The sequence below is a fragment of the Aphelocoma coerulescens genome, chromosome 19 (genome assembly GCF_041296385.1).
Source record: "Aphelocoma coerulescens isolate FSJ_1873_10779 chromosome 19, UR_Acoe_1.0, whole genome shotgun sequence".
In the NCBI taxonomy this organism is placed as follows: Eukaryota; Metazoa; Chordata; class Aves; order Passeriformes; family Corvidae; genus Aphelocoma; species Aphelocoma coerulescens.
In genome coordinates this window covers 2850549-2865358 of record NC_091032.1, presented here as the reverse complement: position 1 = coordinate 2865358, position 14810 = coordinate 2850549, and the positions used below count along the sequence as shown (strand labels likewise).

Genomic DNA, 14810 nt, shown 5'->3' with positions numbered 1-14810 from the left:
TGTCTGCTTTCACAGCATGAGAAGCAAAGGAGAGCAAAGAAGGTAAGTAGAGACAAGAATAGTTTAAATTCATTTCAGACATAATCCAAGAAGTCCGAAGTGGAACTTCACTGTACATTGCAGGCAATCAAAAGCAAAAGTCAGTCCCATGACAGGGCTTAGCAGAAACTCAGTACAAGCTCTCAAGCAAAGAAACAAAACAGACATGTTCAGAATAAACACAAGTTCTGAAAGAACTGACTGAGAGAGGTGATGGATGTCCCAGAGAAGGAGGCTTACAAAGTGATGCAGACTAAAACCCTGCTCCCCAGCTTTACCCTCTCCTTCCTTCTCACAGCTGGTCAGTCTGTGGGCAGACAGGCACACAGCTTGTCAGGGAATGAAACGGTTCATGCCTTAAACATTGTTATGAAGTAGTTTTGCCCATTATAGAGCAAAAACTGTATAAAGAAGCTACAACCACAGAAGCCTCCTTGAAGATGCCTGACTGGAACTTTGGACTGTGAGTTAAGCCACCTAGATAAGATAAAGGGGACGCTATTGTGCAATCATCTCAGGTCTAGGGAGAAACAAACAGGGCTGAGGGAAAGGAATGCATCCACAAGAAAGCCAAACCCAGCAGCTGCGCCGAAAATCATCCCTGGCTGGGCTTTGGGTGGGGAGACCACCACCCACAGAAGCCAGGTTTACACCACAGACTTCCCCCTCAAACAAGTTGGGGGCGGAGGGGGGGGAGGTTTCAGGTCCACGGTGTAACCTCTGGTCAGAGGCACTGAACACCCATCCTCCCTTACACAAACTGGCCCAGCTGTGGAATCCCCAACCCCACAGGCCACATCCACGGGACATTCAAGTGAGAGGCAGCTGAGAGGGTGTCATAATCCATCAAAGACCCCCCCAGAGTGCTCCCCAGATGCATTCCTAAGGCTTTGCACCACAGAACTCCATGTGATGCAAAATGATGCAACAGATCCAGAGTCTGCTGCAAGAGACTGGCCCCCGCCCCGGGGGAGGTACCTGGGCACTCCCACCTGGCCTGAACATATATTAATCCATCGGATTCTATGCTTTTTGAGGGACCTTCACCACCAAAAAGACCAGCTGGAGAGGATCAATGGAACATCTTTGGGATCCACGGAATGGTGATATTTTCTTTATTCTGTCTCTCTTTCTGTCCCCCCACCTCTTTTCTACTTCTTTCTCTTTTCTCTCTTTTCCTCTCCCTCTCATATTTACTATTAAAGAAAACCCTTTCTTTAATTTACTATTAAATAAAAATACTATTGACTTTGGCACATGGTCTTGTTTGCGCCTTAATTCGGGCAGAGGTATTTCTAATTACTTGAAAACCGGATCATGACACAGCCCCAGCAGCAACCTCACACCTTGGCATGCCTTCAGCTTAGACTCCTGCCTTCAGGCTTGTCCTCCCCAATTCTGTTCCTAAAGTGCTGCCTTGACACAGCTAACCTCTAATTTGTAAGAATTAGAACTGGACCTCCAAATCTTGGGTGCTAGAAACAAAAGGATAGATAACTTTTTCAGCTCTGCTGTGCCCCACTGTTGTGAAAAGCCATGGGACAGCACGGTATGAAAGAAAACATAGAAGAGAAGCATCTCGCAGAACAAAGCCATTGTGTTTGCACTGGATTTGTATGACCTCTTCCTTAGAGTAAAAAAATCTAAACTTCTGAACCAGACACAGAGATGACTCTCCACTCCCAGAACTCCCCACTGATCCTGAAGATGAAAGAGAGCAAGAAAACACTAAATATGAGGTTGTTGCAGCCCCATCTCTTCCATGTGTAGAATGGATGGCCCTTCAAACAGGTAAAAGCAATCTGCACTTGACTTAATCATCAATAATCTACTCAGTTATTTATTAAGCTTTTATAACTTCCCTATACCTGTGCCCTTGATGAAAAGGGTGATCCTTCTTCTCAGTATAGCTGGACATTATCTGTACATTTTCTCCATAGGGTCAGTTTACTGCAGATCCCATGACAGCCTGGAATTTTGGAAAACAATGCATTCATCACCTGTCAGGGATCATGCTCCACAGTACTGGTCAGTCCCCAGTGGGAACAGCTCATCCTGCAATGCTGCAAACCAAGTAAAGCACTAATGCACATGCCCAAGCCCCTCAGTGAAGGTTAAAGACTCATTTAGCACCTGGTGCTGAAAATGGTGGCTCTTTGCTGACAACTCACAAATCATCATCCTGCAGCCTGCTTTACTCAACCACTCTGGCATGGTAACTGAGGATTTATCTTACACATGAAAATGTTTAAAGTGGTGCAATATTGAGTGCTCTGCTGGTGGGAGGCTGCCAAACAGAGGTTGTCACAGGCAGGGACACAATCCAATTTATCATCAAACCAGTATTTCTATTCCTGCCATTTGCTTTATTTAGTCTCCAGCTTCCCACAGTGGGAAGGACAGGGCTGTCTGCAGCCCCAGCCACATTCACCACTGAGTCAGGTGCCACACCAGTGCCAGAGCTCTGGGCACTGTAATGGAGCTCAAAGCAGCAGCCTGTAATGATGCAACTGAATGCCTCATGCCTCATGAGGCACATACAAGAGGAGGTAAATTTGCACAGGCAAACCGAGTTTTTTAATAACCACAGACCTTAATAACCACAGGCACTTTTAGTAATAGTTAAACAAAATGCTCAGAAGCAAAACCAGTACAACTACCATCTTGGGTACTGAAAGCCGCTGAAAATCTGCAATCATATCAGAGCTTCACGGCCTGCTGCACATGCTGCTGCTTTAGAGTCAGCCCATCCTCCTGCCCCATGCACTGCAAATGTAGCTGGCTTCTTCCACTGCCCTGAGGTGATCTGCAATGAAAGACACCCTTTGTTGTCTGGCAGGCACTTGCTGCTTTGAACGTCCTCGTGGGCAGTTCAAGGAGCAAGTGCTCTAGGTGGCCAATTTCTGCTCACCCACAAACCCAACACCCACCAGTCTGTTCCTCTTTCTTCCCTTCTCCCACCTCCCTCTTCCCAGTCACCCTCTACAGCTCAAACCCCATAATCTACTCCTATTCTCCTTGTTCCTATGTCCATCTTTTGCTCTTTTTTGTCTTTTCTTGTTCTCCCCACTGACCCTGTACCCTATCTTCCCTGACACTAGATCTATCCCCTCACCCAACCAGCCTGTCCATATCTCCATCACTGCCACTCTCACAGATTTGTCCCCAACAATCTCAGACGAATTATTTATACCTTTATTCCGGTTCTTCCTCTGATTTGTATTGGTAACAGCAGGGTCAGAAACCTCCTTTGCTCCTGCACACCCCTGAGGATCTCTGCTCCCAACTGCACCACTGAGGCCTCCCCTACAACCAAGGGTACAGCATCTCCTGCCAGCATGACCTGCACTACAAACGGCAAAAAACCCACCAGACTTGATGTCACTCTGTCTTAGTTTAAAACAGTCTATTTTTTTGGTGGGTGGAGAAAGCCACAGAGGCAGCTTCTGAAAGGGAAGCTGCTTGAAGCTTCTACTACATCCAGCAGAGCCAATCCCCTGAAGACTCTGACGACGGACAAGTTAATGGCCCAATTAGAGGAGTTGGTAACACCTCTGTGATGACATATTTAAGAAGGGAAAAAATGCGTGCAGAGTCTCTTTTTTTTTTCTTATGAGGTAGGTAGGTGCCTTGGCCAGGGCCCTCCCGGGGCCAGGGGTGGCCACATGGCTGGGAACGGCTGGGGCCGAGCGGCTGGGGCCGAGCGGCCGGGGCCCTCCCGCGGCCGGCGCCACCTCGGCATGGCTCACAGTGAACTTCCTGCATGGCCGTTTTTAGCTAGCCATGCTGCCAACAGAAGGGCAGAAGCGGCGACAAGAGCTTCTCCTTTAAACTGCATGAATAGAGGTGCTGAATTGAAAGGGTTAAAATAATTGCACTTGGACATAATTGGGCAAGAATAAGATACATCGTAACCAATGTAGAAGTTAGCAAATAACTTGGCAAGAGATAGGAAACAAAGCTTGCAAAAATGAAGGACAAAGCTTGCTAAAACCAGTGAAGAAACTGCTGAAACAGCTAACAGGAGACTGCACATGCCGAGAGGAGAAAGGTGAGAAGTGCAGAGTGAGGAAGACGTTCAGCCTTCATCAAATGCCCACTGAGCCTTCCTGAGCACGACCACCAGGGAGCCCTGGGCCTGTGCTCCGTGTGTGCTACTGATAATAACGAGTTCTCAGAAATGGTTTGCACAAGCACACCTTTTCTAGGGAAAACAGTGAATATGCCTGAAATGGAACATATACTGTAATCTGCTGTGTGCCTGGGGTGTGCGTGTTAGGAGGGTCGATCTCCCATGCACCCAGCATGCTGAGTAAAGCAAATACCTGTTTCTTGGACTTTGTCTCGGAAGTGTCTCTTGGCCCAGTTTGGGGCGATTTCAGAATAGAGCCGGCACTGCAGCGACCGGCACCGCCCATGCAGTGCCAGTGGGGACCACGTGGCTAGTGACAAAAACATAGCAAGTAATTCCCCCACATATCTCAGTGCTGCAAAAATCCTACAGAAATCTTTGAACTAGTGGAATTTGTTGACAATGGTACTTATGAACAACAGGTTTTTTTCTTCTTAGTAGGAGAAAGTGAGGACATGTGGAGAAAACAAACATAGCAACACCAAGGTCAGTGAAAAGAGAGAGAGGGAGAGGAGGTGCTCCAAGCATCAAGAGTTGAATCTCTAAGTCGTGGTGAGGACGATAATACAACAAATTGTTTCCCTATAATCCATGAAGTCTATGGGGGAATGCAGCCCATGAAAAAGAGTACTCACACTGGAGCAAGTGGATGCTACAAAGCTGTAATCTAGTGAGGAACTTGAGCAGAGAGAGAAGACCCTTGCCTCCAGAGACAGAGAACCCTTGTTTCCAAACTAGAACAGCTTATCCTTAAAAAACTACACCCCATGAACTAAATGACCCACACTGTGCAGTTTTGGGAAGACTGCTTTGCTCATGGGACTGACTCATATTACAGCAGGTTGGGCGGGACTGCTATTCATGAAAATTAGAACCACGCTAGAAAAATTCACAGAGAATTATCTCCTGTGGGAAGGACCCCACGGCACAACAGAAGAAAGACCCTTCTTTCCCTGAACGAACTGAAGAAAGATTTTTAGAAAGTGAAAGACTGACCAAAACCCCATGTTTTGTCTCCCTGTTGTTGTCGGTGGGAAAAAGGGAAGGACTGGGAAGAAAAAAGTGTTCTAAAGGTTTATTTTAGTTCTTATTACCCTTTTAACTTTTAACTCTGTTAATAATAAATTTTCTTTATACTGTTTAAGTTTTGAACCTGTTTTGCCCTTAAGGTATTTTTTCTCCTAGTTCTAATCTGAACTCATGAGCCCTTTGTTACGATTCTCGTGGATGCCTGGCTTTTAAGCAGTGCAAAACTGTGACACACTCCTGACATTGTGGCTGAAAAACTCCGGGGTGCACAAACCTCCACCTGGGCTGAATGACTCTAATAAGTGAAGGGACTTTCTCACGAAGACACCTCCACCACCATGGCATGAGAGGACTAAAGCTCTTCAAAAAAAGTAATTGTTAATATTTTGCAGTATTTCCTTCCAAGCTTCTCCTCCGAATGCCTTAAACAAAATAAAAAATAACTGAAGAAAGTCACTGCATAACCTCCGCCCAGATTACTGAATCTCACAGAGATTTAGTCAAAGACCATGGGCATTTTACTGGGAAACACTGGCAAAGTTACCAGAAGGCTGAACTGTGAGCCCCACCTAGAGCAAGTGTTAAACTTTTGCTAACACAGTTCATTATCTTGCAAAACAAATTATCCGAAGTGAACTGTGACATTAATGTGTGTGATTCTCCCTCCAGTTGTTCAGGCTATTAATGTATAAGATGTAATTAGAAGTAAGGGTAGAAAATAGCCTTTGCTGAATATTTTTCAGACCATTAGTTGACAGAATTTTCTACGCTATTTCATTCTCGCATTTCTGAGTACAAGTGCCTTCTCTTTAAGTGCTTCCCAACCTGCTAAGCTCGATGTGTTTTCAGTGGTTGCACTACCCACGCAAAGTTTATCAGTGACTCCGGCTCTTACTCCACTATTTCACCCAGCTGGAGAAGATCAGGTCAAATTAGGGTTATATTGACAAGCAGCTGCCTTGTTTCACTCACCTCAAAGGAAAAAGGCCAAATCAGTCTTACTCTCTAATCCACGAATAGCCACATTGTTAGAATTGAAGAAAGAAGCTGGGAGAAAAACAATAGATTATTGCATATCTATCCACTGTAGAAATCATATTAATGTCACTATTCAGCAACTGAACTTAGTCACACACTTCTGAGGTGCAATAGATGCTTGGAAAAAAAGTACTTGGTAAACACACAAGAGCCTTTCAGATTTTTGATTCTTGGACCACATGACTATCATTCTTTATGCCATGGCAGAGGCTAGGAGACCTAGCCATGGACCAGAGATCAGCTGCCTTGAGTTCCCTGGAGAAAAAAAAAAAAAAAACAAGCAGGAAAGTTCAAACCCACATAAAGCAGCAGATGAAAAGCAGTATTTAATTCTTTTCCTTCACTCAGTTTTCCACTAACTGCTTTCAAAGCATCACCTTTCCAGTTTCAAACAAGGAAGCAGACTGCACCCTATGTCAGGAGCCCAACTAACCAAAACTGACAACAAAAGCGTCCCAGTCTAGAAGAGTCCATCAAAACCCTATTGAACTCAACCACAGGAATCTCTATAGAACAGGCTGTTTTTTCCCTAGTAAATTTCCATCCAGAAACTTCTCAGCTGAAGCGACTTTTCAAAGCAGCTGGGTAAGGACTGAGAATCAGTGACAAACACCATCTGAAACTCTGCAGTGAGTAGCCCAGGCACATGCCCTGTGTGAAAGAGCCCTGCTCCAAATCCAGTGTTCTGCAGTGCCAACAGAACATCAACGCCCTTTGTCAGAGAACCCAAGTCAAACCCAGCCACCCAAGGAGAAGACATCTGCTGATACCCTTCTCCTCCCCACTGTGAAGAATCAGGCTCATCCACCTGCCTTGCCTTTCCCCGCTTCTATGGGGCAGGACAAGAAAGGGTCCTCATCTTTTGGATATTTAAGGCATGTTCAGCATGCAAGTGGCTTGCTAAAACCCAGCTTAATATGCTTAAAATTAAGCAGGTGCAAATGCCATAAAGATGCAGCCATTACTCCACGAAGAGCTATTAAACCTCCTGTTCTCAAGAGCATTTTCCTTTGGGGTCGGTGAAGTACACTCTGCAGCTCCTTTGAACTTGGTGTTTATGAGATGCACAGATTGCACTTTTGAGACCAAACTGGTTTCAACTTGTGGTTTCCTTTTATCCAAATGGGTGGTAATCTAAGACAATCTGAGAAGCTTGCTTGGATTGTCCTTGATTCTAGGATACATAAATACATTTCCTTGTAAAGAAAGGTACATACAAGCCACTAAAACCAGGCACATTGTGGCATGTTGGGAGTACTCATCTAGGTCAAGAATTTGTTTATACAAATTCTAAAAATGAATTTTGGGGGGAAAATAATCTCTGCTCTGTTTAGAGCATGAACAGCCATGGTAAACATCCATCAGAGCAGGCACTCCTGTCTGCTGCAAACAGTACAGAGCTTGTTCAAGAGGCTACTTTATTTTTGCTCACTGGCTAAAATGCAAGAACAGGCATCCAACAGAGGTCTACCCACATGATGGTCCACATAAATTATCATCCCATTTCTCCAAAATCTCAATTCTAACTTTTTAAAAGAAACAAAATAAAACACCTAATTCACCAAACTTAAAAGCTGAGGATTTTAGCGGTACAACAACAGTACTCAAGAGGTCAGGACACAACCTGTCATCTAGCTGCTGAGGATTCCCTGCACTACTGAGGTTGCCTCACTTATGGATGTCAGTGTCCGTGTGTGAGCTGCTTTTTTAACTCACCAACTACAGAAAAACTTGGTTTGGTCCTGGAAGATACAGTGAAAATCCAATATACTTTTCAGTTTTAAGCTAGAGTTTAAGGACAGGTTTCTGAAAAAGAGGAGCTAAATTTTTTTTCTCTTAAACCTCTTCTGTATCCCTGAATAAATAGATACATATACAAATATAGGTATATACACCAACATACACAGGCTTTATATATATATTTATATATATTTAAATTGGCAACTCTTAAGTATACAAGTTCAGCTCAAAACATTCTAGTAAATAAACATCTTGACCAAGCCCAGGTGTGGCAGGGCATATCACCCCTCTCCCCACCACAGGTGGCTGGTGCAGATAGGAGAGAAACCCAGGTGGGCAAGGCCCAGCAGGTATCTCCTGGTGCCAAAGGGTCTGCCAGCCTAACCAAGAATTAACACCTTGGTATGGACAACATATATAGGAAGAGATAAAAGAAAAAAACATAGGTGACCAAAAGGCCTGCTTTACACTATGAAAGTACTACAGATAGCACAGAGGCCGAAGTCTCCTACACACTCCCTGGGAACGTGCAAGATGACTTCTCTCTGAAGCTTGGATGCAACTTTGGGGTTACTTTTCTGGAAATTGAGGGAAAGGATTTTGATGTGTGCTCCATCACAACTGGATGGTAACAAACATTGGATCTTGTTATATTATTTCTTCACTAGCTGTAAAATTAATGGCACCTTTAACCCTGCATGTAATACTTGTTGTCTATTTTTGTCTTATTCCTGTGTAGTAGTAGCAGTCTGTTTAAAGTCTTATGTCTATTAGTTTTGTGTCTATTAAATAAATAATTAATTCTATAATAGACTGAATCAGCCATTATTAAAGAACTTGTGAATGAGAGTGGGTCTTGGGGTGCTGGCCACCTCAATAAAGCTACTGCCTGCTGCCAGAGGCCTGGGCAAAAGGCAGGGACTTATTTAAACCCACATCATCCATTCATAACACCAGGGAAGCAGAAAAGAAAAACAACTGTGAAATAAATACCTTGCAGATACAGTTACTTTAGCAGGGCTCCAGAGATTAACAGTTACTTAGTGCTTGCAATCTGCTCAGCAATGTGGAAGACACAAAGGTAAAGAAATCAGATTTCTGGGGACCCTCCAAGGGCTTGTCAGCCGCAATGCCAGTGCTGCTGACACTGCCAGTCCTTGAAAAGTCACCTCTCATGTTTTATCAACCTCTTCAATTTCATGTACTCCAAAACCAACTCAAACAATAAATGCAGACTGTGACTGTGGAGATATAGTTCTTTCCAACTGTAAAAATTCAATAAATGTGGAATTAGGAAAGTTGGAACCCTGAAAGGGGGTTGGTAAATCTTGTCAAATAAACATGAGAATGTTTTGGTAAAACATGATGCTGGAAATCCCAGAGGGAGCAAACCCAAAAGAAAAACAGACAAACAAAACTGGGAACATGTTTACTACTGTGCCTAGATGGTCTGCAGAAATCTTGGAGAAGGATTATGAAGGAAAATATGCCTGAGTATTTATGCTACTCTGAAGGAAGCTAATTGCATCTGTGAAGAAGCACGTTGCATCTTACACCTAAATTTGATTCTAGTCAGGATTTAGGATTTATATACTATGTGATTCAAACTGATAAGCACATTCATAGAGAGGGAGGGGGAAAGAGAGAGGAAGGTATGAACCCAAACATATTGTAATTCTTTTGATTTGTCTTCTGGGGATGAAGTGTTCTTATTTTAGAATTTTATTCTTCTCTATCACAAGAAAATCAACTGGATTTTCTCTGTCAAGAGTACTATAGCTATAATACAGCTGTCAGAGATGGGATTTTAAGGGAAGATATATTGTGAAACAGCTCATTAAAAGGAAGAATTTGTCTTAGAAAGCGAAGATCTTCCACTGGACTTTTAAGAAAAAGAACAGTAAGCAGTCAGTTCTCAATGGAGGAACATTTGCAGGATAACCTGGCACAACCTATGTTATTTTGTATTTTTATTACGGTTCTGTTTATCCTCTTTCCTAAGAGTCTTGGAGACACTGTGGATAGTTCTTTGAGAAACAACAAGTTGATGCTCAAAGATCCTTAAGAACTGTTGGGAGGAGAACTGAGTAAGACCACAGACATCATCATGCTACAGTGCAAACAGACAACAGCTAAAACCAAATGAAATTATCAAAGTGCTGACAGAAGATGTCATGCAGACCAAAAGAATGAAGAGGCTTCATAAGGGGTTAGACAACTTTGCGGTGGATTGGTATACTGATAGCTATTAAATATGGTAATGCAGATTTGACCTGTAATTCAGGAATCCCTCAGTTATTGACTGGTAGGGAAGTGTAGTAGGGAAAGAAGAATAAAAACTTCCTGCTCATCTTCTATCCCTTCTGATCTTACACAGAAGGCAATCCATGGGCACTGCTCATATAGCCACCTGAGCCAACATCCACAGCACCTTCAAACAGACCAGCATCTCAAAAAAACTGGGTAAAGCCAGATTATTACAGAGAATAACTTTTCACTGTTATTTACACCACAATTGATGCAGTAATCTCTCATTCATTGTATTACAGTATCTGAGCATGATCAGTCACCTAAAAGCAACTGGCTATAGAGAATCTATACAGAAATCTTCTTAAGAGCCCCCAGTCAGTGGTATAGGACATGATGTAAATAGTGCTCAGCTGAAAGGCAGGGATGAACTCTGACTACAGGTCAGCAAATGCCTAATTGAAGTTGCAAAACTTTTAAGCAGGCATTTGATTTATCAGAGTGCAATTTTGCATCATGGTTATATGAACAGGATCTTAAACAAAGAACTTAAAAGTTCTGCAATGGTAAGAAGTGTTATGGAAATTTTCAGAATTATGAGCTCTGGAAAAGAATTAAAATAGGGAGCAAAATGGCAGAAAAAACTTACCTATTTTCTTTTAGATTCAAGACTTCAAGGGATGTCTAAGAATTAAAGGAGGTGACAGACCCCCCAACAGCCAGTTTTTGCTCTCACAGGAGGGAATTTAGAGATCATCAATTTGTACAGTCCAAAGCATAAACCTTTTACAAGCACAAACGATGTCAGGATCTAATTAACATAACCTGATTCTAACACCCTTTCTAAACTGAATAAATTATTTGGAAGAATAGTTGACTTGTATGTTTACTTCCATCACTGCCTGATTGTGTATTAAGTGCATGAGCCATAAAAGCAACATCTGGGCAGCTATGCAGTGTAATAGAATCCCCAAGGAGCTACAACCCTCACTACAGGTATATCTCACCTGCTTTCTTGTTGTCTGTGTGTCCCTGGAATGCTCTGGAGCCTCAGCTATGCAAGTCATGTTAGTCCTGCTGTGCTGATAAAACATATTTCTGGAAGGTGGTTCCAGCTGAAAGGCAGATTCACAGATGACACAGTCCAAAACAATGAGAAGTGTTTGAAGCGCAGGGGCAGAGCAGCAGGCACGCCTTTAGCATTATTCACTGAGGATCACAAGAGAGACACAGCTCTGCCAAAGGAAGCTGAAAGTCCAACTTGCTTGACTTTCTCATCTCCAAGCTGCATACAAAACATTAGTGTCATGGTCAAATAAAACATTCTACCATTTTAGGCACATTGCCTAATTAGAAGCCATGGTTATCTGAGAACACTGTTTTTGCAGCTGTCAGGAAATTAAATAACCCAAAGGTAACTTGGAATTAAATAAAGCTGTACAAACACATAGTCCAGCTCTGAAATCCTGACTCTGACAAGTATCCCTTCTGCTTTCCAAGAGACTCAACATCTAACTAGGGCATGCAACTATTGTTTTCAATCAGGCTATAGGATAACAAACACTGATCCTTCTTGAGGGACTGATGCTGAACTTGCAAATCCATATATCAGAAGGCTGCCCTCTCACCACTTAAAAGCAGCAGCACCTCCTGAGGAAAGAGCTCCATTGCAAGTGTCTACTAAGAGAGCAATCAAGGACTGATAAAAGGAAATGCTTATACAGAAATCCCTGCTTTCATCTCATTTTCAACTACTTCTCCTCTTGCAATCCTTGTAACTTTGTCAGCAATCTAAAAACTAAGCTGGTTATACTTTTACACTGACTTTTTAAGAATTAAACAAAAAGGAGAAGTGCATTTCCAATGAGATTGGTGCAGTCTGTGAAATGCACAAAAGTGCCCACTTGGAAAATCCGTTTCTGATAGCCTCCTTTCTTAGCTTTCTACTTCTGATTTCTGTTGCAAGAAACAAAAACCTCAGACTATTACCAAAGTCTGAGTTTAAGAGAAAGAGACAAAGTTCTTGCCAGGCCAGACACTGACCCAGCAACAGAAGGTATTGCACAGGAAAGTCAAGTCTATATACAAAAGCTGTTGTAATATAAGAGCACAGCTCCCACCTGGCCATGGACACAGAGGGATGATGGACTCGCTACCGACTACCCGGAGGATCATGAGGAAACTACAGTTTTACAGTAGTCTTAGAACTGATATTCAGGTTATTGCAATACACTGGTAAATAAGGTCTGATTTTGAAGTGCAGATAAGCAGATGCCAGTTTGGGCTTCCAGTTAAGGCAAAATCTGATTTGTCCCACATAGTATGTATGTGACCTGAAACAAGTAATTTGGTCTCCTTTTTACCAGTTTCCTCATATGTGGGAGAAAATAATTCTTACCTCACAGAGGTCTCGTAAGAGAGGAAGTATGAATACACTCCAAAAACAAAGCATCATTATTATGTTTGGCTAAGAATGTGGAACATGGTATGGTAGATTCCAAAAATAATCATTATGTCCACTCTCACTGGAGAGCTGGGTTGGGAAGACAAATCCAGTTTAGGCTCTGGTCAGTTCTCAGGAAATCAGGCTACTCTTTTTCTTCCTCTTCACAGGATAGCACACCACTAATAATAAGCAAACCTGGAAAATTAAAACCAGATCCAATCTCCAAAAGCTGACATTTTCTGATGAAAATGAAGAAGGGAGCAGAAATTGGCTTTTTTCTTTATTGACAAGCAATGAAGATTAAAAGTTTGGCTCAAGATGTGTTCAAAGCATGGCTGTGGGTGCATCTGTCCTGAGTAGGATTGCTTCTTGAGTGTAGGGACCTTGATGCACTCTCTGTGCTATGATCAAGAGCTAGGTCCTTCCCAATCTGTCAACCATGGCTTTTTGCTCCCAGCCAGGAAAGCACTGCCATAGCCAGCCTCTCTTCACCCTGCTTCATGAGCAAATGGCAGCCACAGCCCAAAAGAACTGAGGATTTTTTCTCTGATAGTCCAGTAACAGGAACTGCGGAAATCAGTAGATTTCCCACTTCCTGACAAAACTTTCCCTGTGTTTCAAAAACTCCTGGCAAAGGCTTTGCTCACAGACTCTGTGTCTTGGTTTGAAAGACAGGTGTCTGCTAAGGAAGGCAGAAGCCTCCCTTGGAATGGCAGATACAACAACCCCCTTCCCTCCGAGTTATTATAATTTTGAAATCCAGGGGGCTTTCAGGCAAAGATGTAGGAAATAGGAAGAACAGTTCTTTACTATTGTATATATAACCAGTCAAACAAACAGCAATAACTGTGGCAGGAACAGCAAACAATCCCAAACCCAGTCCCGGCCTTCTCGGCTGTCAGGCCCTTTCCCCTCGGGTGCAGTTCCGCTCGCAGCCGGCAGGGGCGCTGGCGGCTCCCGGTGAGCAGGGCAGGTGCGATGGTTCCGCCGCGGCTGCAGGGGGCGCTCCGGAGCGAGCTCGGGGAGCAGCGGCACCGGAGCCCTGGGATCCGGGAAGGGACGGGACAAAGGCTTCCCAAACCCCTGGGCAGCCGATCCCGGTGTCCGGCCGGACCCTCGGGAACAGCAGGCTGGAACAGCAGGCTGGAATAGCAGGCTGGAACGGCAGGCTGGAACAGCAGGGATGAGCACAAATCCCGGGTGGCAGACGAGGTGTATCCAAACGGGGAACCCCCCGGAGGTCTGGGCAGGCAGGGCGAGCACGGCTACAACGCAGCGAAGGCTCGAAGCAGCAACGGGGCAGGGCGGCCACAGCCCGGCTCTCAGCAGGGCAGGGAAGGTGGGCCGGGGATCCTGGGGTCTTTCTCCGCAGAAGGAAAAACGGCCGAAAAAGAACAAGCAGCTTCTCTCTCTCTGAACGCTGAGACCAACTGCCCACAGCCCCCAGGTGAAACAAGAAGAGCAGCCAGGTCCTTTGTTTTCCTTAAGTACTCAGTGATTTGTTCCCCTAGCAACATGTATGGGGGGAAAATTCCTTTAACAGAAAAAAAACTAGGACTAAACTAAAACCCCAACATTCTGCAAGCCAGGGGTGGAGAGGACCTAGCCCAGACAGTCGAAGGCAATGTTGCTGGCTCAGGTTACTGCCAGCAAGGGGACGCAGGTAGTGTGTTCCACTGAAAAGCCAAACCCACAGAAATAAAAGAATAACAAAAGAAGAACCAATGCAGTTGGACTCAGGTTTACAATTCCTTCTGCATTTTCAACCAAAACAGCAAAAATGGTATTTTCTTTTTTTTTTTTTTTTTTTTGAAAAGACAGTATTTCAGACAAGATTTCACTGAACTGACAGAGTAGAGCAAATAATTACATTTCAAACAAGACTTGAAGATGGAGCCACTAAATTCCTAATGGTATGACTGTAACCTTGATGTTGTGAATCTTAATCCTGTGCAAGATTAAATGCTAAAATATGATATTTTTAAAAGATTATGTAACTTTCCCCATAAAGGGTGTTTTTTCCCACCATAATCTCAAATCTGTTCCACTACAGGCCTGACTTTGCTGTAGGCTGAAAGTGCACCCATTGTAATAGGGAATCCTGAGGGACAGAAAAACTACCTCAATTATTATTATTAT

At 43.6% G+C, this 14810-nt stretch overlaps 1 protein-coding gene and 1 long non-coding RNA gene across 6 annotated transcripts in view; one reads left to right on the top strand and one right to left on the bottom strand.

The window, feature by feature from the left end:
* Positions 1-14810, bottom strand: part of CASTOR2 (cytosolic arginine sensor for mTORC1 subunit 2) — a 142725-nt gene that overhangs the window by 46753 nt on the left and 81162 nt on the right. The gene's annotated exons all lie outside the window — the stretch shown is intronic.
* LOC138120763 (uncharacterized) lies at positions 1082-2046 on the top strand. Its single transcript, XR_011155958.1, has 3 exons — positions 1082-1142; positions 1700-1830; positions 1980-2046. It is a non-coding gene; the product is annotated as an uncharacterized lncRNA (long non-coding RNA).